We start from the raw sequence: 26,715 nt of genomic DNA on the forward strand, positions 1-26,715 counted from the left end.
TGTTTACCTGGACTAACAGTAGACCACTAGTATAGCTGAGGATATGACTTGTTTACCTTGACTAACAGTAGACCACTAGTAGAGCTGAGGATACGGCTTGTTTACCTTGACTAACAGTAGACCACTAGTATAGCTGAGGATATGGCGTGTTTACCTTGACAAACAGTAGACCACTAGTATAGCTGAGGTTGAGGATATGACTTGTTTACTTTGACTAACAGTAGACCACTAGTATAGCTGAGGATACGGCTTGTTTACCTTGACTAACAGTAGACCACTAGTATAGCTGAGGATACGGCTTGTTTACCTTGACTAAAAGTAGACCACTAGTATAGCTGAGGATACGGCTTGTTTACCTTGACTAACAGTAGACCACTAGTATCGCTGAGGATACGGCTTGTTTACCTTGACTAACAGTAGACCACTAGTATAGCTGAGGATACGGCTTGTTTACCTTGACTAACAGTAGACCACTAGTATAGCTGAGGATACGGCTTGTTTTCCTTGACTAACAGTAGACCACTAGTATAGTTGAGGATATGACTTGTTTACCTTGACTAACAGTAGACAACTAGTATAGCTGAGATTGAGGTTATCACTTATTTACCTTGACTAACAGTAGACCACTAGTATTGCTGAGGATATGATTTGTTTACCTTGACTAACAGTTGACCACTAGTATAGCTGAGGATTCGGCATGTTTACCTTGACTAACAGTAGACCACTAGTATAGCTGAGGATATGACTTGTTTACTTTGACTAACAGTAGACCACTAGTATAGCTGAGGTTACGACTTGTTTATTGACTAACAGTAGACCACTAGAATAGCTGAGGATACGGCTTGTTTACCTTGACTAACAGTAGACCACTAGAATAGCTGAGGATACGACTTGTTTACCTTGACTAACAGTAGACCACTAGTATAACTGAGGATATGACTTGTTTACCTTGACTAACAGTAGACCACTAGTATAGCTGAGGTTGAGGATACGGCTTGTTTACCTGGACTAACAGTAGACCACTAGTATAGCTGAGGATATGACTTGTTTACCTTGACTAACAGTAGACCACTAGTAGAGCTGAGGATACGGCTTGTTTACCTTGACTAACAGTAGACCACTAGTATAGCTGAGGATATGGCGTGTTTACCTTGACAAACAGTAGACCACTAGTATAGCTGAGGTTGAGGATATGACTTGTTTACTTTGACTAACAGTAGACCACTAGTATAGCTGAGGATACGGCTTGTTTACCTTGACTAACAGTAGACCACTAGTATAGCTGAGGATATGATTTGTTTACCTTGACTAACAGTTGACCACTAGTACAGATGAGGATATGACTTGTTCACCTTGACTAACAGTAGACCACTAGTATAGCTGAGGATACGGCTTGTTTACCTTGACTAACAGTAGACCACTAGTATAGCTGAGGTTGAGGATATGACTTGTTTACCTTGACTAACAGTAGACCACTAGTATAGCTGATGAGATGACTTGTTTACCTTGACTAACAGTAGACCACTAGAATAGCTGAGGATACGGCTTGTTTACCTTGACTAACAGTAGACCACTAGTATGGCTGAGGATATGACATGTTTACCTTGACTAACAGTAGACCACTAGTATAACTGAGGATACGGCGTGTTTACCTTGACTAACAGTAGACTACTAGTATAGCTGAGGTTGAGGATACGACTTGTTTACCTTGACTAACAGTAGACCACTAGTATAGCTGAGGTTGAGGATACGGCGTGTTTACCTTGACTAACTGTAGACCACTAGTATCGCTGAGGAGATGACTTGTTTACCTTGTCTAAAAGTAGACCACTAGTATAGCTGAGGATACGGCTTGTTTACCTTGACTAACAGTAGACCACTAGAATAGCTGAGGATACGGCTTGTTTACCTTGACTAACAGTAGACCACTAGTATAGCAGAGGATTCGGCATGTTTACGTTGACTAACAGTAGACCACTAGTATAGCTGAGGATACGGCTTGTTTACCTTGACTAACAGTAGACCACTAGTATAGCAGAGGATTCGGCAAGTTTACCTTGACTAACAGTAGACCACTAGTATAGCTGAGGATATGGCGTGTTTACCTTGACAAACAGTAGACCACTAGTATAGCTGAGGTTGAGGATATGACTTGTTTACTTTGACTAACAGTAGACCACTAGTATAGCTGAGGATACGGCTTGTTTACCTTGACTAACAGTAGACCACTAGTATAGCTGAGGATACGGCTTGTTTACCTTGACTAAAAGTAGACCACTAGTATAGCTGAGGATACGGCTTGTTTACCTTGACTAACAGTAGACCACTAGTATCGCTGAGGATACGGCTTGTTTACCTTGACTAACAGTAGACCACTAGTATAGCTGAGGATACGGCTTGTTTACCTTGACTAACAGTAGACCACTAGTATAGCTGAGGATACGGCTTGTTTTCCTTGACTAACAGTAGACCACTAGTATAGTTGAGGATATGACTTGTTTACCTTGACTAACAGTAGACAACTAGTATAGCTGAGATTGAGGATATTACTTATTTACCTTGACTAACAGTTGACCACTAGTATAGCTGAGGATTCGGCATGTTTACCTTGACTAACAGTAGACCACTAGTATAGCTGAGGATATGACTTGTTTACTTTGACTAACAGTAGACCACTAGTATAGCTGAGGTTACGACTTGTTTATTGACTAACAGTAGACCACTAGAATAGCTGAGGATACGGTGTGTTTACCTTGACTAACAGTAGACCACTAGTATAGCTGAGGTTGAGGATACGACTTGTTTACCTTGACTAACAGTAGACCACTAGTATAGCTGAGGTTGAGGATACGGCGTGTTTACCTTGACTAACTGTAGACCACTAGTATCGCTGAGGAGATGACTTGTTTACCTTGTCTAAAAGTAGACCACTAGTATAGCTGAGGATACGGCTTGTTTACCTTGACTAACAGTAGACCACTAGTATAGCTGAGGATACGTCTTGTTTACCTTGACTAACAGTAGACCACTAGTATAGCTGAGGATACGGCTTGTTTTCCTTGACTAACAGTAGACCACTAGTATAGTTGAGGATATGACTTGTTTACCTTGACTAACAGTAGACAACTAGTATAGCTGAGATTGAGGATATTACTTATTTACCTTGACTAACAGTAGACCACTAGTATTGCTGAGGATATGATTTGTTTACCTTGACTAACAGTTGACCACTAGTATAGCTGACGATATGACTTGTTTACCTTGACTAACAGTAGACCACTACTATAGCTGAGGATACGGCTTGTTTACCTTGACTAACAGTAGACCACTAGTATAGCAGAGGATTCTGCTTGTTTACCTTGACTAACAGTAGACCACTAGAATAGCTGAGGATACGGCTTGTTTACCTTGACTAACAGTAGACCACTAGAATAGCTGAGGATACGACTTGTTTACCTTGACTAACAGTAGACCACTAGTATAGTTGAGGATATGACTTGTTTACCTTGACTAACAGTAGACCACTAGTATAGCTGAGGATACGGCTTGTTTACCTTGACTAACAGTAGACCACTAGTATAGCTGAGGTTGAGGATACGGCTTGTTTACCTGGACTAACAGTAGACCACTAGTATAGCTGAGGATATGACTTGTTTACCTTGACTAACAGTAGACCACTAGTAGAGCTGAGGATACGGCTTGTTTACCTTGACTAACAGTAGACCACTAGTATAGCTGAGGATATGGCGTGTTTACCTTGACAAACAGTAGACCACTAGTATAGCTGAGGTTGAGGATATGACTTGTTTACTTTGACTAACAGTAGACCACTAGTATAGCTGAGGATACGGCTTGTTTACCTTGACTAACAGTAGACCACTAGTATAGCTGAGGATATGATTTGTTTACCTTGACTAACAGTTGACCACTAGTACAGATGAGGATATGACTTGTTTACCTTGACTAACAGTAGACCACTAGTATAGCTGAGGATACGGCTTGTTTACCTTGACTAACAGTAGACCACTAGTATAGCTGAGGTTGAGGATATGACTTGTTTACCTTGACTAACAGTAGACCACTAGTATAGCTGATGAGATGACTTGTTTACCTTGACTAACAGTAGACCACTAGAATAGCTGAGGATACGGCTTGTTTACCTTGACTAACAGTAGACCACTAGTATGGCTGAGGATATGACATGTTTACCTTGACTAACAGTAGACCACTAGTATAACTGAGGATACGGCGTGTTTACCTTGACTAACAGTAGACCACTAGTATAGCTGAGGTTGAGGATACGACTTGTTTACCTTGACTAACAGTAGACCACTAGTATAGCTGAGGTTGAGGATACGGCGTGTTTACCTTGACTAACTGTAGACCACTAGTATCGCTGAGGAGATGACTTGTTTACCTTGTCTAAAAGTAGACCACTAGTATAGCTGAGGATACGGCTTGTTTACCTTGACTAACAGTAGACCACTAGAATAGCTGAGGATACGGCTTGTTTACCTTGACTAACAGTAGACCACTAGTATAGCAGAGGATTCGGCATGTTTACCTTGACTAACAGTAGACCACTAGTATAGCTGAGGATACGGCTTGTTTACCTTGACTAACAGTAGACCACTAGTATAGCAGAGGATTCGGCATGTTTACCTTGACTAACAGTAGACCACTAGTATAGCTGAGGATATGACTTGTTTACTTTGACTAACAGTAGACCACTAGTATAGCTGAGGTTACGACTTGTTTACCTTGACTAACAGTAGACCACTAGAATAGCTGAGGATACGGCTTGTTTACCTTGACTAACAGTAGACCACTAGAATAGCTGAGGATACGACTTGTTTACCTTGACTAACAGTAGACCACTAGTATAACTGAGGATATGACTTGTTTACCTTGACTAACAGTAGACCACTAGTATAGCTGAGGATACGGCTTGTTTACCTTGACTAACAGTATACCACTAGTATAGCTGAGGTTGAGGATACGGCTTGTTTACCTGGACTAACAGTAGACCACTAGTATAGCTGAGGATATGACTTGTTTAACTTGACTAACAGTAGACCACTAGTAGAGCTGAGGATACGGCTTGTTTACCTTGACTAACAGTAGACCACTAGTATAGCTGAGGGTACGGCTTGTTTACCTTGACTAACAGTAGACCACTAGTATAGCTGAGGTTGAGGATACGGCTTGTTTACCTGGACTAACAGTAGACCACTAGTATAGCTGAGGATATGACTTGTTTACCTTGACTAACAGTAGACCACTAGTAGAGCTGAGGATACGGCTTGTTTACCTTGACTAACAGTAGACCACTAGTATAGCTGAGGATATGGCGTGTTTACCTTGACAAACAGTAGACCACTAGTATAGCTGAGGTTGAGGATATGACTTGTTTACTTTGACTAACAGTAGACCACTAGTATAGCTGAGGATACGGCTTGTTTACCTTGACTAACAGTAGACCACTAGTATAGCTGAGGATACGGCTTGTTTACCTTGACTAAAAGTAGACCACTAGTATAGCTGAGGATACGGCTTGTTTACCTTGACTAACAGTAGACCACTAGTATCGCTGAGGATACGGCTTGTTTACCTTGACTAACAGTAGACCACTAGTATAGCTGAGGATACGGCTTGTTTACCTTGACTAACAGTAGACCACTAGTATAGCTGAGGATACGGCTTGTTTTCCTTGACTAACAGTAGACCACTAGTATAGTTGAGGATATGACTTGTTTACCTTGACTAACAGTAGACAACTAGTATAGCTGAGATTGAGGTTATCACTTATTTACCTTGACTAACAGTAGACCACTAGTATTGCTGAGGATATGATTTGTTTACCTTGACTAACAGTTGACCACTAGTATAGCTGAGGATTCGGCATGTTTACCTTGACTAACAGTAGACCACTAGTATAGCTGAGGATATGACTTGTTTACTTTGACTAACAGTAGACCACTAGTATAGCTGAGGTTACGACTTGTTTATTGACTAACAGTAGACCACTAGAATAGCTGAGGATACGGCTTGTTTACCTTGACTAACAGTAGACCACTAGAATAGCTGAGGATACGACTTGTTTACCTTGACTAACAGTAGACCACTAGTATAACTGAGGATATGACTTGTTTACCTTGACTAACAGTAGACCACTAGTATAGCTGAGGTTGAGGATACGGCTTGTTTACCTGGACTAACAGTAGACCACTAGTATAGCTGAGGATATGACTTGTTTACCTTGACTAACAGTAGACCACTAGTAGAGCTGAGGATACGGCTTGTTTACCTTGACTAACAGTAGACCACTAGTATAGCTGAGGATATGGCGTGTTTACCTTGACAAACAGTAGACCACTAGTATAGCTGAGGTTGAGGATATGACTTGTTTACTTTGACTAACAGTAGACCACTAGTATAGCTGAGGATACGGCTTGTTTACCTTGACTAACAGTAGACCACTAGTATAGCTGAGGATATGATTTGTTTACCTTGACTAACAGTTGACCACTAGTACAGATGAGGATATGACTTGTTTACCTTGACAAACAGTAGACCACTAGTATAGCTGAGGTTGAGGATATGACTTGTTTACTTTGACTAACAGTAGACCACTAGTATAGCTGAGGATACGGCTTGTTTACTTTGACTAACAGTAGACCACTAGTATAGCTGAGGATATGACTTGTTTACCTTGACTAACAGTAGACCACTAGTATAGCTGAGGATACGGCTTGTTTACCTTGATTAACAGTAGACCACTAGTATAGCTGAGGTTGAGGATATGACTTGTTTACCTTGACTAACAGTAGACCACTAGTATAGCTGAGGATACGACTTGTTTACCTTGACTAACAGTTGACCACTAGTATAGCTGAGGATACGGCTTGTTTACCTTGACTAACAGTAGACCACTAGTATAGCTTAGGATACGGCGTGTTTACCTTGACTAACAGTAGATCACTAGTATAGCTGAGGATATGACTTGTTTACCTTGACGAACAGTAGACCACTAGTACAGCTGAGGTTGAGGATACGGCTTGTTTACCTTGACTAACATTAGACCACTAGTACAGCTGAGGATACGGTCTGTTTACCTTGACTAACAGTAGACCACTAGTATAGCTGAGGATACGGATTGTTTACCTTGACTAACAGTAGACCACTAGTATAGCTGAGGATACGGCTTGTTTACCTTGACTAACAGTAGACCACTAGTATTGCTGAGGATACGGCTTGTTTACCTTGACTAACAGTAGACCACTAGTATAGCTGAGGATACGACTTGTTTACCTTGATTAACAGTAGACCACTAGTATAGCTGAGGATACGGCTTGTTTACCTTGACTAACTGTAGACCACTAGTATAGCTGAGGATATGACTTGTTTACCTTGACTAACAGTAGACCACTAGTATTGCTGAGGTTACGACTTGTTTGCCTTGACTAACAGTAGACCACTAGTACAGCTGAGGATACGACTTGTTTACCTTGACTAACAGTAGACCACTAGTATAGCTGAGGATACGACTTGTTTACCTTGACTAACAGTAGACCACTAGTATAGCTGAGGATATGACTTGTTTACCTTGACTAACAGTAGACCACTAGTATAGCTGAGGATACGGCTTGTTTACCTTGATTAACAGTAGACCACTAGTATAGCTGAGGTTGAGGATATGACTTGTTTACCTTGACTAACAGTAGACCACTAGTATAGCTGAGGATACGACTTGTTTACCTTGACTAACAGTTGACCACTAGTATAGCTGAGGATACGGCTTGTTTACCTTGACTAACAGTAGACCACTAGTATAGCTTAGGATACGGCGTGTTTACCTTGACTAACAGTAGATCACTAGTATAGCTGAGGATATGACTTGTTTACCTTGACGAACAGTAGACCACTAGTACAGCTGAGGTTGAGGATACGGCTTGTTTACCTTGACTAACAGTAGACCACTAGTATAGCTGAGGATACGACTTGTTTACCTTGATTAACAGTAGACCACTAGTATAGCTGAGGATACGGCTTGTTTACCTGGACTAACTGTAGACCACTAGTATAGCTGAGGACATGACTTGTTTACCTTGACTAACAGTAGACCACTAGTATTGCTGAGGTTACGACTTGTTTGCCTTGACTAACAGTAGACCACTAGTACAGCTGAGGATACGACTTGTTTACCTTGACTAACAGTAGACCACTAGTATAGCTGAGGATACGACTTGTTTACCTTGACTAACAGTAGACCACTAGTATAGCTGAGGTTGAGGATACGGCTTGTTTACCTTGACTAACAGTAGACAACTAGTATAGCTGAGGATACGACTTGTTTACCTTGACTAACAGTAGACCACTAGTATAGCTGAGGTTGAGGATACGGCTTGTTTACCTTGACTAACAGTAGACCACTAGTATAGCTGAGGATACGGCTTGTTTACCTTGACTAACAGTAGACCACTAGTATAGCTGAGGATACGGCTTGTTTACTTTGACTAACAGTAGACCACAAGTATAGCTGAGGATATGACTTGTTTACCTTGACTAACAGTAGACCACTAGTATAGCTGAGGATACGGCTTGTTTACCTTGACTAACAGTAGACCAGTAGTATAGCTGAGGATATGACTTGTTTACCTTGACTAACAGTAGACCACTAGTATAGCTGAGGTTGAGGATATTACTTGTTTACCTTGACTAACATTAGACCACTAGTATAGCTGAGGTTTAGGATATGACTTGTTTACCTTGACTAACAGTAGACCACTAGTATAGCTGAGGATACGACTTGTTTACCTTGACTAACAGTAGACCACTAGTATAGCTGAGGATACGACTTGTTTACCTTGACTAACAGTAGACCACTAGTATAGTTGAGGATATGACTTGTTTACCTTGACTAACAGTAGATCACTAGTATAGCTGAGGATATGACTTGTTTACCTTGACGAACAGTAGACCACTAGTACAGCTGAGGTTGAGGATACGGCTTGTTTACCTTGACTAACATTAGACCACTAGTATAGCTGAGGTTGAGGATACGGCTTGTTTACCTTGACTAACAGTAGACCACTAGTACAGCTGAGGATACGGTCTGTTTACCTTGACTAACAGTAGACCACTAGTATAGCTGAGGATATGACTTGTTTACCTTGACTAACAGTAGACCACTAGTATTGCTGAGGTTACGACTTGTTTACCTTGACTAACAGTAGACCACTAGTATAGCTGAGGTTGAGGATACGGCTTGTTTACCTTGACTAACAGTAGACCACTAGTATAGCTGAGGATACGGCTTGTTTACCTTGACTAACAGTAGACCACTAGTATAGCTGAGGATACGGCTTGTTTACCTTGATTAACAGTAGACCACTAGTATAGCTGAGGTTGAGGATATGACTTGTTTACCTTGACTAACAGTAGACCACTAGTATAGCTGAGGATACGGCTTGTTTACCTTGACTAACAGTAGACCACTAGTATAGCTGAGGATACGGCTTGTTTACCTTGATTAACAGTAGACCACTAGTATAGCTGAGGTTGAGGATATTACTTGTTTACCTTGACTAACATTAGACCACTAGTATAGCTGAGGTTTAGGATATGACTTGTTTACCTTGACTAACAGTAGACCACTAGTATAGCTGAGGATACGACTTGTTTACCTTGACTAACAGTAGACCACTAGTAGAGCTGAGGATACGGCTTGTTTACCTTGACTAACAGTAGACCACTAGTATAGCTGAGGATATGGCTTGTTTACCTTGACAAACAGTAGAGCACTAGTATAGCTGAGGTTGAGGATATGACTTGTTTACTTTGACTAACAGTAGACCACTAGTATAGCTGAGGATACGGCTTGTTTACCTTGACTAACAGTAGACCACTAGTATAGCTGAGGATACAGCTTGTTTACCTTGACAAACAGTAGACCACTAGTATAGCTGAGGATACGGCTTGTTTACCTTGATTAACAGTAGACCACTAGTATAGCTGAGGTTGAGGATATGACTTGTTTACCTTGACTAACAGTAGACCACTAGTATAGCTGAGGATACGGCTTGTTTACCTTGATTAACAGTAGACCACTAGTATAGCTGAGGTTGAGGATATGACTTGTTTACCTTGACTAACAGTAGACCACTAGTATAGCTGAGGATACGGCTTGTTTACCTTGATTAACAGTAGACCACTAGTATAGCTGAGGTTGAGGATATGACTTGTTTACCTTGACTAACAGTAGACCACTAGTATAGTTGAGGATATGACTTGTTTACCTTGACTAACAGTAGACCACTAGTATAGCTGAGGTTGAGGATACGGCTTGTTTACCTTGACTAACAGTAGACCACTAGTATAGCTGAGGTTTAGGATATGACTTGTTTACCTTGACTAACAGTAGACCACTAGTATAGCTGAGGTTGAGGATACGGCTTGTTTACCTTGACTAACATTAGACCACTAGTATAGCTGAGGTTTAGGATATGACTTGTTTACCTTGACTAACAGTAGACCACTAGTATAGCTTAGGATACGGCTTGTTAACCTTGACTAACAGTAGACCACTACTATAGCTGAGGATATGACTTCTTTACCTTGACTAACAGTAGACCACTAGTATTGCTGAGGATACGGCTTGTTTACCTTGACTAACAGTAGACCACAAGTATAGTTGAGGATATGACTTGTTTACCTTGACTAACAGTAGACCACTAGTATAGCTGAGGTTGAGGATATGACTTGTTGACCTTGACTAACAGTAGACCACTAGTATAGCTGAGGTTGAGGATATGACTTGTTTACCTTGACTAACAGTTGACCACTAGTATATTGCTATGGAGATGACTTGTTTACCTTGACTAAAAGTAGACCACTAGTATGGCTGAGGATACGGCTTGTTTACCTTGACTAACAGTAGACCACTAGTATAGCAGAGGATTCGGCTTGTACTATTATAGGATGGTGGGGGTGGGGGGGTGGGGTGTTGGTACTATTATAGGATGGTGAGGTGGGGGGGTGGGGTGTTGGTACTATTATAGGATGGTGTGGTGGGGGTGGGGGGAGGGTGTTGGTACTGTTATAGGATGGTGAGGTGGGGGGGTGGGGTGTTGGTACTATTATAGGATGGTGAGGTGGGGGGGTGGGGTGTTGGTACTATTATAGGATGGTGAGGTGGGGGGGTGGGGTGTTGGTACTATTATAGGATGGTGAGGTGGGGGGGTGGGGTGTTGGTACTATTATAGGATGGTGAGGTGGGGGTGGGGGGGGGTGTTGGTACTATTATAGTATGGTGAGGTGGGGGGTGGGGGGGTGGGGTGTTGGTACTATTATAGGATGGTGTGGTGGGGGTGGGGGTGGGGTGTTGGTACTATTATAGGATGGTGAGGTGGGGGGGTGGGGTGTTGGTACTATTATAGGATGGTGAGGTGGGGGGTGGGGGGGTGGGGTGTTGGTACTATTATAGGATGGTGAGGTGGGGGGTGGGGGGGTGGGGTGTTGGTACTATTATAGGATGGTGGGGGGTGGGGGGGTGGGGTGTTGGTACTATTATAGGATGGTGAGGTGGGGGGGTGGGGTTTTGGTACATTTAGAGGATGGTGAGGTGGGGTGTGGGGTGTTGGTACTATTACCGGATGGTGAGGTGGGGGGGTGGGGTGTTTGTACTATTAAAGGATGGTGAGGTGGGGGGTTGGGGTGTTCGTACTATTATAGGATGGTGAGGTGGGGGGTGGGGTGTTGATACTATTACCGGATGGTGAGGTGGGGGGGTGGGGTGTTTGTACTATTAAAGGATGGTGAGGTGGGGGGTTGGGGTGTTCGTACTATTATAGGATGGTGAGGTGGGGGGTGGGGTGTTGGTACTATTATAGGATGGTGAGGTGGGGTGGGGTGTTGGTACTATTATAGGATGGTGAGGTGGGGTGTTGGTACTATTATAGGATGGTGAGGTGGGGGGGTGGGGTGTTGGTACTAGTATAGGATGGTGAGGTGGGGGGTGGGGTGTTGGTACTGTTATAGGATGGTGAGGTGGGGGGTGGGGGGGTGGGGTGTTGGTACTATTATAGGATGGTGAGGTGGGGGGGTGGGGTGTTGGTACTATTATAGGATGGTGTGGTGGGGGTGGGGTGTTGGTACTATTATAGGATGGTGGGGGGTGGGGGGGTGGGGTGTTGGTACTATTATAGGATGGTGTGGTGGGGGTGGGGGGTGGATACTAATATAGGATGGTGTGGTGGGGGTGGGGGTGGGGTGTTGGTACTATTATAGGATGGTGAGGTGGGGGGTGGGGGGGGGGTGTTGGTACTATTATAGGATGGTGAGGTGGGGGGTGGGGGGGTGGGGTGTTGGTACTATTATAGGATGGTGGGGGGTGGGGGGGTGGGGTGTTGGTAGTATTATAGGATGGTGAGGTGGGGGGGTGGGGTGTTGGTACTATTATAGGATGGTGAGGTGGGGGGTGGGGGGGTGGGGTGTTGGTACTATTATAGGATGGTGAGGTGGGGGGTGGGGGGGTGGGGTGTTGGTACTATTATAGGATGGTGTGGTGGGAGGGTGGGGGGGTGGGGTGTTGGTACTATTATAGGATGGTGAGGTGGAGGGTGGGGTGTTGGTACTATTATAGGATGGTGAGGTGGGGGGGTGGGGGGTGGGGTGTTGGTACTATTATAGGATGGTGTGGTGGGGGGGAGGGTGTTGGTACTATTATAGGATGGTGGGGGGGTGGGGTGTTGGTACTATTATAGGATGGTGAGGTGGAGGGGTGGGGTGTTGGTACTATTATAGGATGGTGAGGTGGGGGGTGGGGTGTTGGTACTAGTATAGGATGGTGAGGTGGGGGGTGGGGTGTTGGTACTATTATAGGATGGTGAGGTGGGGGTGGGGGGGTGGGGTGTTGGTACTATTATAGGATGGTGGGGGGTGGGGGGGGTCGGGTGTTGGTACTATTATAGGATGGTGTGGTGGGGGTGGGGGGGTTGGGTGTTGGTACTATTATAGGATGGTGTGGTGGGGGTGGGGTGTTGATACTATTATAGGATGGTGTTGTGGGGGTTGGGGGAGGGTGTTGGTACTGTTATAGGATGGTGGGGGGTGGGGGGGTGGGGTGTAGTACTATTATAGGATGGTGTGGTGGGGGGGTGGGGGGGTGGGGTGTTGGTACTATTATAGGATGGTGGGGGGTGGGGGGGTGGGGTGTAGTACTATTATAGGATGGTGTGGTGGGGGGGTGGGGGGGTGGGGTGTTGGTACTATTACCGGATGGTGAGGTGGGGGAGTGGGGTGTTTGTACTATTACCGGATGGTGAGGTGGGGGGGTGGGGTGTTTGTACTATTAAAGGATGGTGAGGTGGGGGGTTGGGGTGTTGGTACTATTATAGGATGGTGAGGTGGGGGGTGGGGTGTTGGTACTATTATAGGATTGTGGGGTGGGGGTGGGGGGGTGGGGTGTTGGTACTATTATAGGATGGTGAGGTGGGGGGTGGGCTGTTGGTACTATTATAGGATGGTGAGGTGGTGTGGTGGATGGTGGGGTGTTGATACTATTATAGGATGGTGTGGTGGGGGGGTGGGGTGTTGGTACTATTTTAGGATGGTGAGGTGGGGGGGTGGGGTGGGGGGTGGGGTGTTGGTATTATTATAGGATGGTGTGGTGGGGGGGTGGGGGGAGGGGGTGTTGGTACTATTATAGGATGGTGAGTTGGGGGGAGGGTGTTGGTACTATTTTAGGATGGTGTGGTGGGGGGGTGGGGGGGTGGGGTGTTGGTACTATTACCGGATGGTGAGGTGGGGGGGTGGGGTGTTTGTACTATTAAAGGATGGTGAGGTGGGGGGTTGGGGTGTTGGTACTATTATAGGATGGTGAGTTGGGGGGTGGGGTGTTGGTACTATTATAGGATGGTGAGGGGGTGGGGTGGGGTGTTGGTACTATTATAGGATGGTGAGGTGGGGGGTGGGGTGTTGGTACTATTATAGTATGGTGAGGTGGGGGGTGGGGTTTGGTACTATTATAGGATGGTGAGGTGGGGGGGTGGGGTGTTGGTACTATTATAGGATGGTGAGGTGGGGGGGTGGGGTGTTGGTACTATTATAGTATGGTGAGGTGGGGGGTGGGGTGTTGGTACTATTATAGGATGGAAGGTGGGGGGTGGGGGGGTGGGGTGTTTGTACTATTATAGGATGGTGAGGTGGGGGGGTGGGGTGTTGGTACTATTATAGGATGGTGAGGTGGGGGGTGGGGGGGGGGTGTTGGTACTATTATAGGATGGTGGGGGTGGGGGGGTGGGGTGTTGGTACTATTTTAGGATGGTGTGGTGGGGGGGTGGGGGGGTGGGGTGTTGGTGCTATTATAGGATGGTGAGGTGGGGGGGAGGGTGTTGGTACTATTATAGGATGGTGAGGTGGGGGGTGGGGTTTTGGTACATTTAGAGGATGGTGAGGTGGGGTGTGGGGTGTTGGTACTATTACCGGATGGTGAGGTGGGGGGGTGGGGTGTTTGTACTATTAAAGGATGGTGAGGTGGGGGGTTGGGGTGTTCGTACTATTATAGGATGGTGAGGTGGGGGGTGGGGTGTTGGTACTATTACCGGATGGTGAGGTGGGGGGGTGGGGTGTTTGTACTATTAAAGGATGGTGAGGTGGGGGGTTGGGGTGTTCGTACTATTATAGGATGGTGAGGTGGGGGGTGGGGTGTTGGTACTATTATAGGATGGTGAGGTGGGGTGGGGTGTTGGTACTATTATAGGATGGTGAGGTGGGGTGTTGGTACTATTATAGGATGGTGAGGTGGGGGGGTGGGGTGTTGGTACTAGTATAGGATGGTGAGGTGGGGGGTGGGGTGTTGGTACTGTTATAGGATGGTGAGGTGGGGGGTGGGGGGGTGGGGTGTTGGTACTATTATAGGATGGTGAGGTGGGGGGGTGGGGTGTTGGTACTATTATAGGATGGTGTGGTGGGGGTGGGGTGTTGGTACTATTATAGGATGGTGGGGGGTGGGGGGGTGGGGTGTTGGTACTATTATAGGATGGTGTGGTGGGGGTGGGGGGTGGATACTAATATAGGATGGTGTGGTGGGGGTGGGGGTGGGGTGTTGGTACTATTATAGGATGGTGAGGTGGGGGGTGGGGGGGGGGTGTTGGTACTATTATAGGATGGTGAGGTGGGGGGTGGGGGGGTGGGGTGTTGGTACTATTATAGGATGGTGGGGGGTGGGGGGGTGGGGTGTTGGTAGTATTATAGGATGGTGAGGTGGGGGGGTGGGGTGTTGGTACTATTATAGGATGGTGAGGTGGGGGGTGGGGGGGTGGGGTGTTGGTACTATTATAGGATGGTGAGGTGGGGGGTGGGGGGGTGGGGTGTTGGTACTATTATAGGATGGTGTGGTGGGAGGGTGGGGGGGTGGGGTGTTGGTACTATTATAGGATGGTGAGGTGGAGGGTGGGGTGTTGGTACTATTATAGGATGGTGAGGTGGGGGGATGGGGGGTGGGGTGTTGGTACTATTATAGGATGGTGTGGTGGGGGGGAGGGTGTTGGTACTATTATAGGATGGTGGGGGGGTGGGGTGTTGGTACTATTATAGGATGGTGAGGTGGAGGGGTGGGGTGTTGGTACTATTATAGGATGGTGAGGTGGGGGGTGGGGTGTTGGTACTAGTATAGGATGGTGAGGTGGGGGGTGGGGTGTTGGTACTATTATAGGATGGTGAGGTGGGGGTGGGGGGGTGGGGTGTTGGTACTATTATAGGATGGTGGGGGGTGGGGGGGGTCGGGTGTTGGTACTATTATAGGATGGTGTGGTGGGGGTGGGGGGGTTGGGTGTTGGTACTATTATAGGATGGTGTGGTGGGGGTGGGGTGTTGATACTATTATAGGATGGTGTTGTGGGGGTTGGGGGAGGGTGTTGGTACTGTTATAGGATGGTGGGGGGTGGGGGGGTGGGGTGTAGTACTATTATAGGATGGTGTGGTGGGGGGGTGGGGGGGTGGGGTGTTGGTACTATTATAGGATGGTGGGGGGTGGGGGGGTGGGGTGTAGTACTATTATAGGATGGTGTGGTGGGGGGGTGGGGGGGTGGGGTGTTGGTACTATTACCGGATGGTGAGGTGGGGGAGTGGGGTGTTTGTACTATTACCGGATGGTGAGGTGGGGGGGTGGGGTGTTTGTACTATTAAAGGATGGTGAGGTGGGGGGTTGGGGTGTTGGTACTATTATAGGATGGTGAGGTGGGGGGTGGGGTGTTGGTACTATTATAGGATTGTGGGGTGGGGGTGGGGGGGTGGGGTGTTGGTACTATTATAGGATGGTGAGGTGGGGGGTGGGCTGTTGGTACTATTATAGGATGGTGAGGTGGTGTGGTGGATGGTGGGGTGTTGATACTATTATAGGATGGTGTGGTGGGGGGGTGGGGTGTTGGTACTATTTTAGGATGGTGAGGTGGGGGGGTGGGGTGGGGGGTGGGGTGTTGGTATTATTATAGGATGGTGTGGTGGGGGGGTGGGGGGAGGGGGTGTTGGTACTATTATAGGATGGTGAGTTGGGGGGAGGGTGTTGGTACTATTTTAGGATGGTGTGGTGGGGGGGTGGGGGGGTGGGGTGTTGGTACTATTACCGGATGGTGAGGTGGGGGGGTGGGGTGTTTGTACTATTAAAGGATGGTGAGGTGGGGGGTTGGGGTGTTGGTACTATTATAGGATGGTGAGTTGGGGGGTGGGGTGTTGGTACTATTATAGGATGGTGAGGGGGTGGGGTGGGGTGTTGGTACTATTATAGGATGGTGAGGTGGGGGGTGGGGTGTTGGTACTATTATAGTATGGTGAGGTGGGGGGTGGGGTTTGGTACTATTATAGGATGGTGAGGTGGGGGGGTGGGGTGTTGGTACTATTATAGGATGGTGAGGTGGGGGGGTGGGGTGTTGGTACTATTATAGTATGGTGAGGTGGGGGGTGGGGTGTTGGTACTATTATAGGATGGAAGGTGGGGGGTGGGGGGGTGGGGTGTTTGTACTATTATAGGATGGTGAGGTGGGGGGGTGGGGTGTTGGTACTATTATAGGATGGTGAGGTGGGGGGTGGGGGGGGGGTGTTGGTACTATTATAGGATGGTGGGGGTGGGGGGGTGGGGTGTTGGTACTATTTTAGGATGGTGTGGTGGGGGGGTGGGGGGGTGGGGTGTTGGTGCTATTATAGGATGGTGAGGTGGGGGGGAGGGTGTTGGTACTATTATAGGATGGTGAGGTGGGGGGTGGGGTGTTGGTACTATTATAGGATGGTGAGGTGGGGGGTGGGGTGTTGGTACTATTACCGGATGGTGAGGTGGGGGGGTGGGGTGTTTGTACTATTAAAGGATGGTGAGGTGGGGGGTTGGGGTGTTGGTACTATTATAGGATGGTGAGGTGGGGGGTGGGGTGTTGGTACTATTATAGGATGGTGAGGGGGTGGGGTGGGGTGTTGGTACTATTATAGGATGGTGAGGTGGGGGGTGGGGTGTTGGTACTATTATAGTATGGTGAGGTGGGGGGTGGGGTTTGGTACTATTATAGGATGGTGAGGTGGGGGGGTGGGGTGTTGGTACTATTATAGGATGGTGAGGTGGGGGGGTGGGGTGTTGGTACTATTATAGTATGGTGAGGTGGGGGGTGGGGTGTTGGTACTATTATAGGATGGAAGGTGGGGGGTGGGGTGTTTGTACTATTATAGGATGGTGAGGTGGGGGGGTGGGGTGTTGGTACTATTATAGGATGGTGAGGTGGGGGGTGGGGGGGGGGGGGTGTTGGTACTATTATAGGATGGTGGGGGTGGGGGGGTGGGGTGTTGGTACTATTTTAGGATGGTGTGGTGGGGGGGTGGGGGGGTGGGGTGTTGGTGCTATTATAGGATGGTGAGGTGGGGGGGAGGGTGTTGGTACTATTATAGGATGGTGAGGTGGGGGGGTGGGGGGGTGGGGTGTTGGTGCTATTATAGGATGGTGAGGTGGGGGGGAGGGTGTTGGTACTATTATAGGATGGTGAGGTGGGGGTGGGGTGTTGGTACTATTATAGGATGGTGAGGTGGGGGGTGGGGTGTTGGTACTATTACCGGATGGTGAGGTGGGGGGGTGGGGTGTTTGTACTATTAAAGGATGGTGAGGTGGGGGGTTGGGGTGTTGGTACTATTATAGGATGGTGAGGTGGGGGGTGGGGTGTTGGTACTATTATAGGATTGTGGGGTGGGGGTGGGGGGGTGGGGTGTTGGTACTATTATAGGATGGTGAGGTGGGGGGTGGGGTGTTGGTACTATTATAGGATGGTGAGGTGGGGGGGTGGGGTGTTGGTACTATTTTAGGATGGTGAGGTGGGGGGAGGGTGTTGGTACTATTATAGGATGGTGAGGTGGGGGGTGGGGTGTTGGTACAATTACCGGATGGTGAGGTGGTGGGGTGGTGTGTTTGTACTATTAAAGGATGGTGAGGTTGGGGCGTTGGTACTATTATAGGATGGTGAGGTGGGGGGTGGGGGGGTGGGGTGTTGGTACTATTATAGGATGGTGAGGTGGGGGGTTGGGGGTGGGGTGTTGATACTATTATAGGATGGTGTGGTGGGGGGGTGGGGGTGGGGTGTTGATACTATTATAGGATGGTGTGGTGGGGGGGTGGGGTGTTGGTACTATTTTAGGATGGTGAGGTGGGGGGGTGGGGTGGGGGGTGGGGTGTTGGTATTATTATAGGATGGTGAGGTGGGGGGTGGGGGGGGTGGGGTGTTGGTACTATTATAGGATGGTGTGGTGGGGGGTGGGGGGGTGGGGTGTTGGTACTATTATAGGATGGTGGGGGGTGGGGGGGTGGGGTGTTGGTAGTATTATAGGATGGTGAGGTGGGGGGGTGGGGTGTTGGTACTATTATAGGATGGTGAGGTGGGGGGTGGGGGGGTGGGGTGTTGGTACTATTATAGGATGGTGAGGTGGGGGGTGGGGGGGTGGGGTGTTGGTACTATTATAGGATGGTGTGGTGGGAGGGTGGGGGGGTGGGGTGTTGGTACTATTATAGGATGGTGAGGTGGGGGGTGGGGTGTTGGTACTATTATAGGATGGTGAGGTGGGGGGGTGGGGGGTGGGGTGTTGGTACTATTATAGGATGGTGTGGTGGGGGGGAGGGTGTTGGTACTATTATAGGATGGTGGGGGGGTGGGGTGTTGGTACTATTATAGGATGGTGAGGTGGAGGGGTGGGGTGTTGGTACTATTATAGGATGGTGAGGTGGGGGGTGGGGTGTTGGTACTAGTATAGGATGGTGAGGTGGGGGGTGGGGTGTTGGTACTATTATAGGATGGTGAGGTGGGGGGTGGGGGGGTGGGGTGTTGGTACTATTATAGGATGGTGGGGGGTGGGGGGGTCGGGTGTTGGTACTATTATAGGATGGTGTGGTGGGGGTGGGGGGGTTGGGTGTTGGTACTATTATAGGATGGTGTGGTGGGGGTGGGGTGTTGATACTATTATAGGATGGTGTTGTGGGGGTTGGGGGAGGGTGTTGGTACTGTTATAGGATGGTGGGGGGTGGGGGGTGGGGTGTAGTACTATTATAGGATGGTGTGGTGGGGGGGTGGGGGGGTGGGGTGTTGGTACTATTATAGGATGGTGGGGGGTGGGGGGGTGGGGTGTAGTACTATTATAGGATGGTGTGGTGGGGGGGTGGGGGGGTGGGGTGTTGGTACTATTATAGGATGGTGAGGTGGGGGGGAGGGTGTTGGTACTATTATAGGATGGTGAGGTGGGGGGTGAGGTTTTGGTACATTTAGAGGATGGTGAGGTGGGGTGTGGGGTGTTGGTACTATTACCGGATGGTGAGGTGGGGGGGTGGGGTGTTTGTACTATTAAAGGATGGTGAGGTGGGGGGTTGGGGTGTTCGTACTATTATAGGATGGTGAGGGTGGGGTGTTGGTACTATTACCGGATGGTGAGGTGGGGGGGTGGGGTGTTTGTACTATTAAAGGATGGTGAGGTGGGGGGTTGGGGTGTTCGTACTATTATAGGATGGTGAGGTGGGGGGTGGGGTGTTGGTACTATTATAGGATGGTGAGGTGGGGTGGGGTGTTGGTACTATTATAGGATGGTGAGGTGGGGTGTTGGTACTATTATAGGATGGTGAGGTGGGGGGGTGGGGTGTTGGTACTAGTATAGGATGGTGAGGTGGGGGGTGGGGTGTTGGTACTGTTATAGGATGGTGAGGTGGGGGGTGGGGGGGTGGGGTGTTGGTACTATTATAGGATGGTGAGGTGGGGGGGTGGGGTGTTGGTACTATTATAGGATGGTGTGGTGGGGGTGGGGTGTTGGTACTATTATAGGATGGTGGGGGGTGGGGGGGTGGGGTGTTGGTACTATTATAGGATGGTGTGGTGGGGGTGGGGGGTGGATACTAATATAGGATGGTGTGGTGGGGGTGGGGGTGGGGTGTTGGTACTATTATAGGATGGTGAGGTGGGGGGTGGGGGGGGGGTGTTGGTACTATTATAGGATGGTGAGGTGGGGGGTGGGGGGGTGGGGTGTTGGTACTATTATAGGATGGTGGGGGGTGGGGGGGTGGGGTGTTGGTAGTATTATAGGATGGTGAGGTGGGGGGGTGGGGTGTTGGTACTATTATAGGATGGTGAGGTGGGGGGTGGGGGGGTGGGGTGTTGGTACTATTATAGGATGGTGAGGTGGGGGGTGGGGGGGTGGGGTGTTGGTACTATTATAGGATGGTGTGGTGGGAGGGTGGGGGGGTGGGGTGTTGGTACTATTATAGGATGGTGAGGTGGAGGGTGGGGTGTTGGTACTATTATAGGATGGTGAGGTGGGGGGGTGGGGGGTGGGGTGTTGGTACTATTATAGGATGGTGTGGTGGGGGGGAGGGTGTTGGTACTATTATAGGATGGTGGGGGGGTGGGGTGTTGGTACTATTATAGGATGGTGAGGTGGAGGGGTGGGGTGTTGGTACTATTATAGGATGGTGAGGTGGGGGGTGGGGTGTTGGTACTAGTATAGGATGGTGAGGTGGGGGGTGGGGTGTTGGTACTATTATAGGATGGTGAGGTGGGGGTGGGGGGGTGGGGTGTTGGTACTATTATAGGATGGTGGGGGGTGGGGGGGGTCGGGTGTTGGTACTATTATAGGATGGTGTGGTGGGGGTGGGGGGGTTGGGTGTTGGTACTATTATAGGATGGTGTGGTGGGGGTGGGGTGTTGATACTATTATAGGATGGTGTTGTGGGGGTTGGGGGAGGGTGTTGGTACTGTTATAGGATGGTGGGGGGTGGGGGGGTGGGGTGTAGTACTATTATAGGATGGTGTGGTGGGGGGGTGGGGGGGTGGGGTGTTGGTACTATTATAGGATGGTGGGGGGTGGGGGGGTGGGGTGTAGTACTATTATAGGATGGTGTGGTGGGGGGGTGGGGGGGTGGGGTGTTGGTACTATTACCGGATGGTGAGGTGGGGGAGTGGGGTGTTTGTACTATTACCGGATGGTGAGGTGGGGGGGTGGGGTGTTTGTACTATTAAAGGATGGTGAGGTGGGGGGTTGGGGTGTTGGTACTATTATAGGATGGTGAGGTGGGGGGTGGGGTGTTGGTACTATTATAGGATTGTGGGGTGGGGGTGGGGGGGTGGGGTGTTGGTACTATTATAGGATGGTGAGGTGGGGGGTGGGCTGTTGGTACTATTATAGGATGGTGAGGTGGTGTGGTGGATGGTGGGGTGTTGATACTATTATAGGATGGTGTGGTGGGGGGGTGGGGTGTTGGTACTATTTTAGGATGGTGAGGTGGGGGGGTGGGGTGGGGGGTGGGGTGTTGGTATTATTATAGGATGGTGTGGTGGGGGGGTGGGGGGAGGGGGTGTTGGTACTATTATAGGATGGTGAGTTGGGGGGAGGGTGTTGGTACTATTTTAGGATGGTGTGGTGGGGGGGTGGGGGGGTGGGGTGTTGGTACTATTACCGGATGGTGAGGTGGGGGGGTGGGGTGTTTGTACTATTAAAGGATGGTGAGGTGGGGGGTTGGGGTGTTGGTACTATTATAGGATGGTGAGTTGGGGGGTGGGGTGTTGGTACTATTATAGGATGGTGAGGGGGTGGGGTGGGGTGTTGGTACTATTATAGGATGGTGAGGTGGGGGGTGGGGTGTTGGTACTATTATAGTATGGTGAGGTGGGGGGTGGGGTTTGGTACTATTATAGGATGGTGAGGTGGGGGGGTGGGGTGTTGGTACTATTATAGGATGGTGAGGTGGGGGGGTGGGGTGTTGGTACTATTATAGTATGGTGAGGTGGGGGGTGGGGTGTTGGTACTATTATAGGATGGAAGGTGGGGGGTGGGGGGGTGGGGTGTTTGTACTATTATAGGATGGTGAGGTGGGGGGGTGGGGTGTTGGTACTATTATAGGATGGTGAGGTGGGGGGTGGGGGGGGGGTGTTGGTACTATTATAGGATGGTGGGGGTGGGGGGGTGGGGTGTTGGTACTATTTTAGGATGGTGTGGTGGGGGGGTGGGGGGGTGGGGTGTTGGTGCTATTATAGGATGGTGAGGTGGGGGGGAGGGTGTTGGTACTATTATAGGATGGTGAGGTGGGGGGTGGGGTGTTGGTACTATTATAGGATGGTGAGGTGGGGGGTGGGGTGTTGGTACTATTACCGGATGGTGAGGTGGGGGGGTGGGGTGTTGGTACTATTATAGGATGGTGAGGTGGGGGGGTGGGGTGTTGGTACTATTATAGGATGGTGAGGTGGGGGGGTGGGGTGTTGGTACTATTATAGGATGGTGGGAGGTGGGGGGGTGGGGTGTTGGTACTATTATAGGATGGTGTGGTGGGGGGGTGGGGGGAGGGTGTTGGTACTATTATAGGATGGTGAGATTGGGGGTGGGGTGTTGGTACTATTATAGTATGGTGAGGTGAGGTGGTGGGGTGGGGGGTGGGGTGTTGGTACTATTATAAGATGGTGAGGTGGGGGGGTGGGGGGAGGGTGTTGGTACTATTATAGGATGGTGAGATTGGGGGTGGGGTGTTGGTACTATTATAGTATGGTGAGGTGAGGTGGTGGGGTGGGGGGTGGGGTGTTGGTACTATTATAGGATGGTGAGGTGTGGGGTGTTGGTACTATTATAGGATGGTGAGGGGGTGGGGTGGGGTGTTGGTACTATTATAGGATGGTGAGGTGGGGGGGTGGGGTGTTGGTACTATTATAGTATGGTGAGGTGGGGGGTGGGGTGTTGGTACTATTATAGGATGGTGAGGTGGGGGGGGGTGTTGGTACTATTATAAGATGGTGAGGTTTGGGGTAGCGGGTGGGGTTCTTAAAGGCCCAATGCAGCCGTTTTTATCTCAATATCAAATCATTTATGTGTAGCAATTAGGACCTTACTGTAATAGATTTCCGTTTAAACTGACAAAAGTAAATTGTTAGCAAAAAAATATTTCTCAAGCAAGAATTTTACTAGGACAGTCTGGGAGTGGTCTGAGAAGGGAGTGGAAAACTGAAAACCAGCTGTTATTGGCAGAGAGGTTTGGAACTTTCTTTCTTATTGGTCTATTAAGAAATTTACAGTTGAATTGCTGCTCATCAAGTTCACAAAACCGAAAACGGTGACAAACAACATTTCTGAAGAAAGAGAAGAGAAAACAGTTTGCCACTGCATTGAATGTCATTACATGTATTTCCTGGCTCTAAGGATCAGATGCTATAAAAGAAGAACACGGGCCTCATCAGAACACCACCAACTGTCTGTTTCACCATAAATGCAGAACATGTACAGGACACAATGCAACACAGACAGACCATTTCACCCAGTGGTGGTTCGAGCTTGTATGGCTCCCTGGGCGAGCCCCCCCCCCCCCCCCCCCCCCCCTTTTAATCAATTTCTGTTGATTTGTCACTCGAGCATCAATACATTACCCATCCCCCAACACTATCAACCAAGAGTCAAGACTAAACCAATTCACCTTGGTGGTGTGCAGACTGGTTTTATATTAATCTTAACCATTTCACACAAACCAGAAAAACAAACAACAATATGTCTGTGAAACTATATATTCACAGTATTATGAATGAATTGGGGTTTATTTGGTAATGTTTCATAGTGTGACTGATTTTACTAATTGCATTAGTACTGTACACAGTTAGAGATGCGCTATTTGATAGATTCCCCCATCCGCCTACCTCTGTCTTCCAGTGGGGAGACCTGAGCTCAACCTACCCCCATCCCCCTACCTCTGTCTTCCAGTGGGGAGACCTGACGTCAACATGCCCCCGTCCCACTACCTCTGTCTTCCAGTGGGGAGACCTGAGGTCAACCTACCCCCGTCCCCCTACCTCTGTCTTCCAGTGGGGAGACCTGAGGTCAACCTACCCCCGTCCCCTACCTCTGTCTTCCAGTGGGGAGACCTGAGGTCAACCTACCCCCGTCCCCTACCTCTGTCTTCCAGTGGGGAGACCTGAGGTCAACCTACCCCCGCCTTCTCCCCATCTCGTACTTCTGAGTGGGAGACCTTCCCAGTAGCCTGCCTAGCTCACAAACTAGAATCAGGGCGCCCACTCCGACAAGGTTAATTGACCCACAGTCCCACATGGTGACATGATATCGTTGACGTGGCGTGAAAATGAGCGATAGAAAAACGATTGCGCAAATGTCACCTTTCCAAATAGATTGGTGCGGATGCCCCGTGAGGTCCCCGGCAAGATGCTGCCCTGGGCGGCTGCCCATGTCCCCTGTACCTAATCCGCCACTGATTTCCCCGTAATAGGCAGAAAAACGGTCACCAGAAGTTCATCCGGTTTCCTTGGAAATATTAACATCCAACAACATGTTTGAACAGAATATGACCTTTCTGCACTTCCCCTTATCTCACTGAGTAACGTTAAATACACAAACCTCCTACTCACCAGAAGTTCATCCTGTTCCCAAGAAAGTCATGTTTTATGAAAGAGAATTTACATAATTGTGACACTGAAGTGATGAATGCATACTTAATTAAGTCAACGCATATAACCTCAAGATCGAAGAAGTTTCCATTTGTACTAGCCTTTGCATTTTGATGTGACTGCTTGTACCCCAGAGCACTCTGCATAAAGCTGTTACCTCGACCTCGACCACAGACTCAATTCTTCTCCGTTACAGAGTCAACTTGTTTCTGAAGGTCTCTATCTAAAACAGTCATGGAAGCCACCCTGACAGCCAGTGAGTGCCAGGTAGAGGAACAGAAAGACCTACTGCTATCACTGAGAGCCACAGTGGAGAAACAGAGTTCTGCACTCCAAGAGCTGAGAGCCACCGTGGAGGAACTGAAGAGAGAGAACAGAGAGAGACCGAAGGTAGCCTTCTCAGCTTCACTGTCTGAAACCAAAGGACCATACAATACTGACATCACCCTGGTCTACAAGCATGTCTTCACCAACACTGGCAATGCTTACAGTCCGGTGACTGGCATCTTTAAGGCGCCGGTGAGTGGAATCTACTACTTCAGGTACACTGCCTTTGGATTCACCTCCAAACATAGAAGAGTGTCCCTGTACAAAGGAGGACAACTTATGGTGACTGTGACTGACCATAGCACACCACATGATGGAGAAGACAGTGGATCCAATGGTGTCACCCTGCAGCTGAAGGAAGGTGAAGAGGTCTACACACGTCTTAAAGCAGAACATCAGGTCTATGATGACGGGGCTCACCATACCACCTTCACCGGCTTTCTGATCTGCGCTTAGGAAGCAGAGTAACAATTGTTAGCAAAAATTAGCATTTGATTACAAAGTCAAAATTCAGCTTTTTTATTCAGTAAAATTGTTAATGAATAGATGTTAACAGTTCCAGTGATTTACATTCTCTAAAGTAAAATAGAAAAACATTGTAGGTTTTGATAACAATGTGACAATCCTTTATAAAGGTTTTGATTTGCTACTGAAATATATCGACTGTGGTGTTTTCTGCGATGCTTAAGACATTGAGTTGTATGTATCTTTGATTTAAAAATAAAATATGATTAATAAGATACACATTGAATTGTCTGTTTGTAAAAAATATTGAGAGATGTACAGTATGCATGAATGTTCTCCAACGATCAGTTTTTCGATCAGTTTCTGTGTTCATGTTCATGAATTTTGACATGTTTATTTACACATTTTTGCCAATCTGGGATCTTTGACAATGTTCCATGAAATTCATCATTGTATACAATCAAATCCTTTCCTAGCATGATTGACAAGGTGCTATGGAAAATATGACTGCCATAACAATGAGTGTGTTTTGGACGCAGGTAATCAGAAAGGAGTGAATGAATTGTTTGGCTTTCCATTTCATTTGATGCCAGCACCCTGTATGTTATTTAAAGACAATCTGGAAAATCTGGACATGCTCTAGTAGGAGTCTACACGATGTCAGGCATACAATATAATTCTGAACAACATATATTAATCAATATCGGACCGTCATTCTGGACAACATATATTAATCAATATCAGACTGTCATTCTGAACAACATATATTAATCAATATCGGACCGTCATTCTGGATAACATATATTAATCAATATCAGACCGTCATTCAGGACAACATAAATTAATCAATATCAGACCGTCATTCAGGACAACATATATTAATCAATATCGGACCGTCATTCAGGACAACATATATTAATCAATATCGGACCGTCATTCTGGACAACATATATTAATCAATATCGGACCGTCATTCTGGACAACAGGA

The sequence above is a fragment of the Salmo salar genome, chromosome 07 (genome assembly GCF_965601325.2).
Source record: "Salmo salar chromosome 07, fSalSal1, whole genome shotgun sequence".
Taxonomy (NCBI): domain Eukaryota; kingdom Metazoa; phylum Chordata; class Actinopteri; order Salmoniformes; family Salmonidae; genus Salmo; species Salmo salar.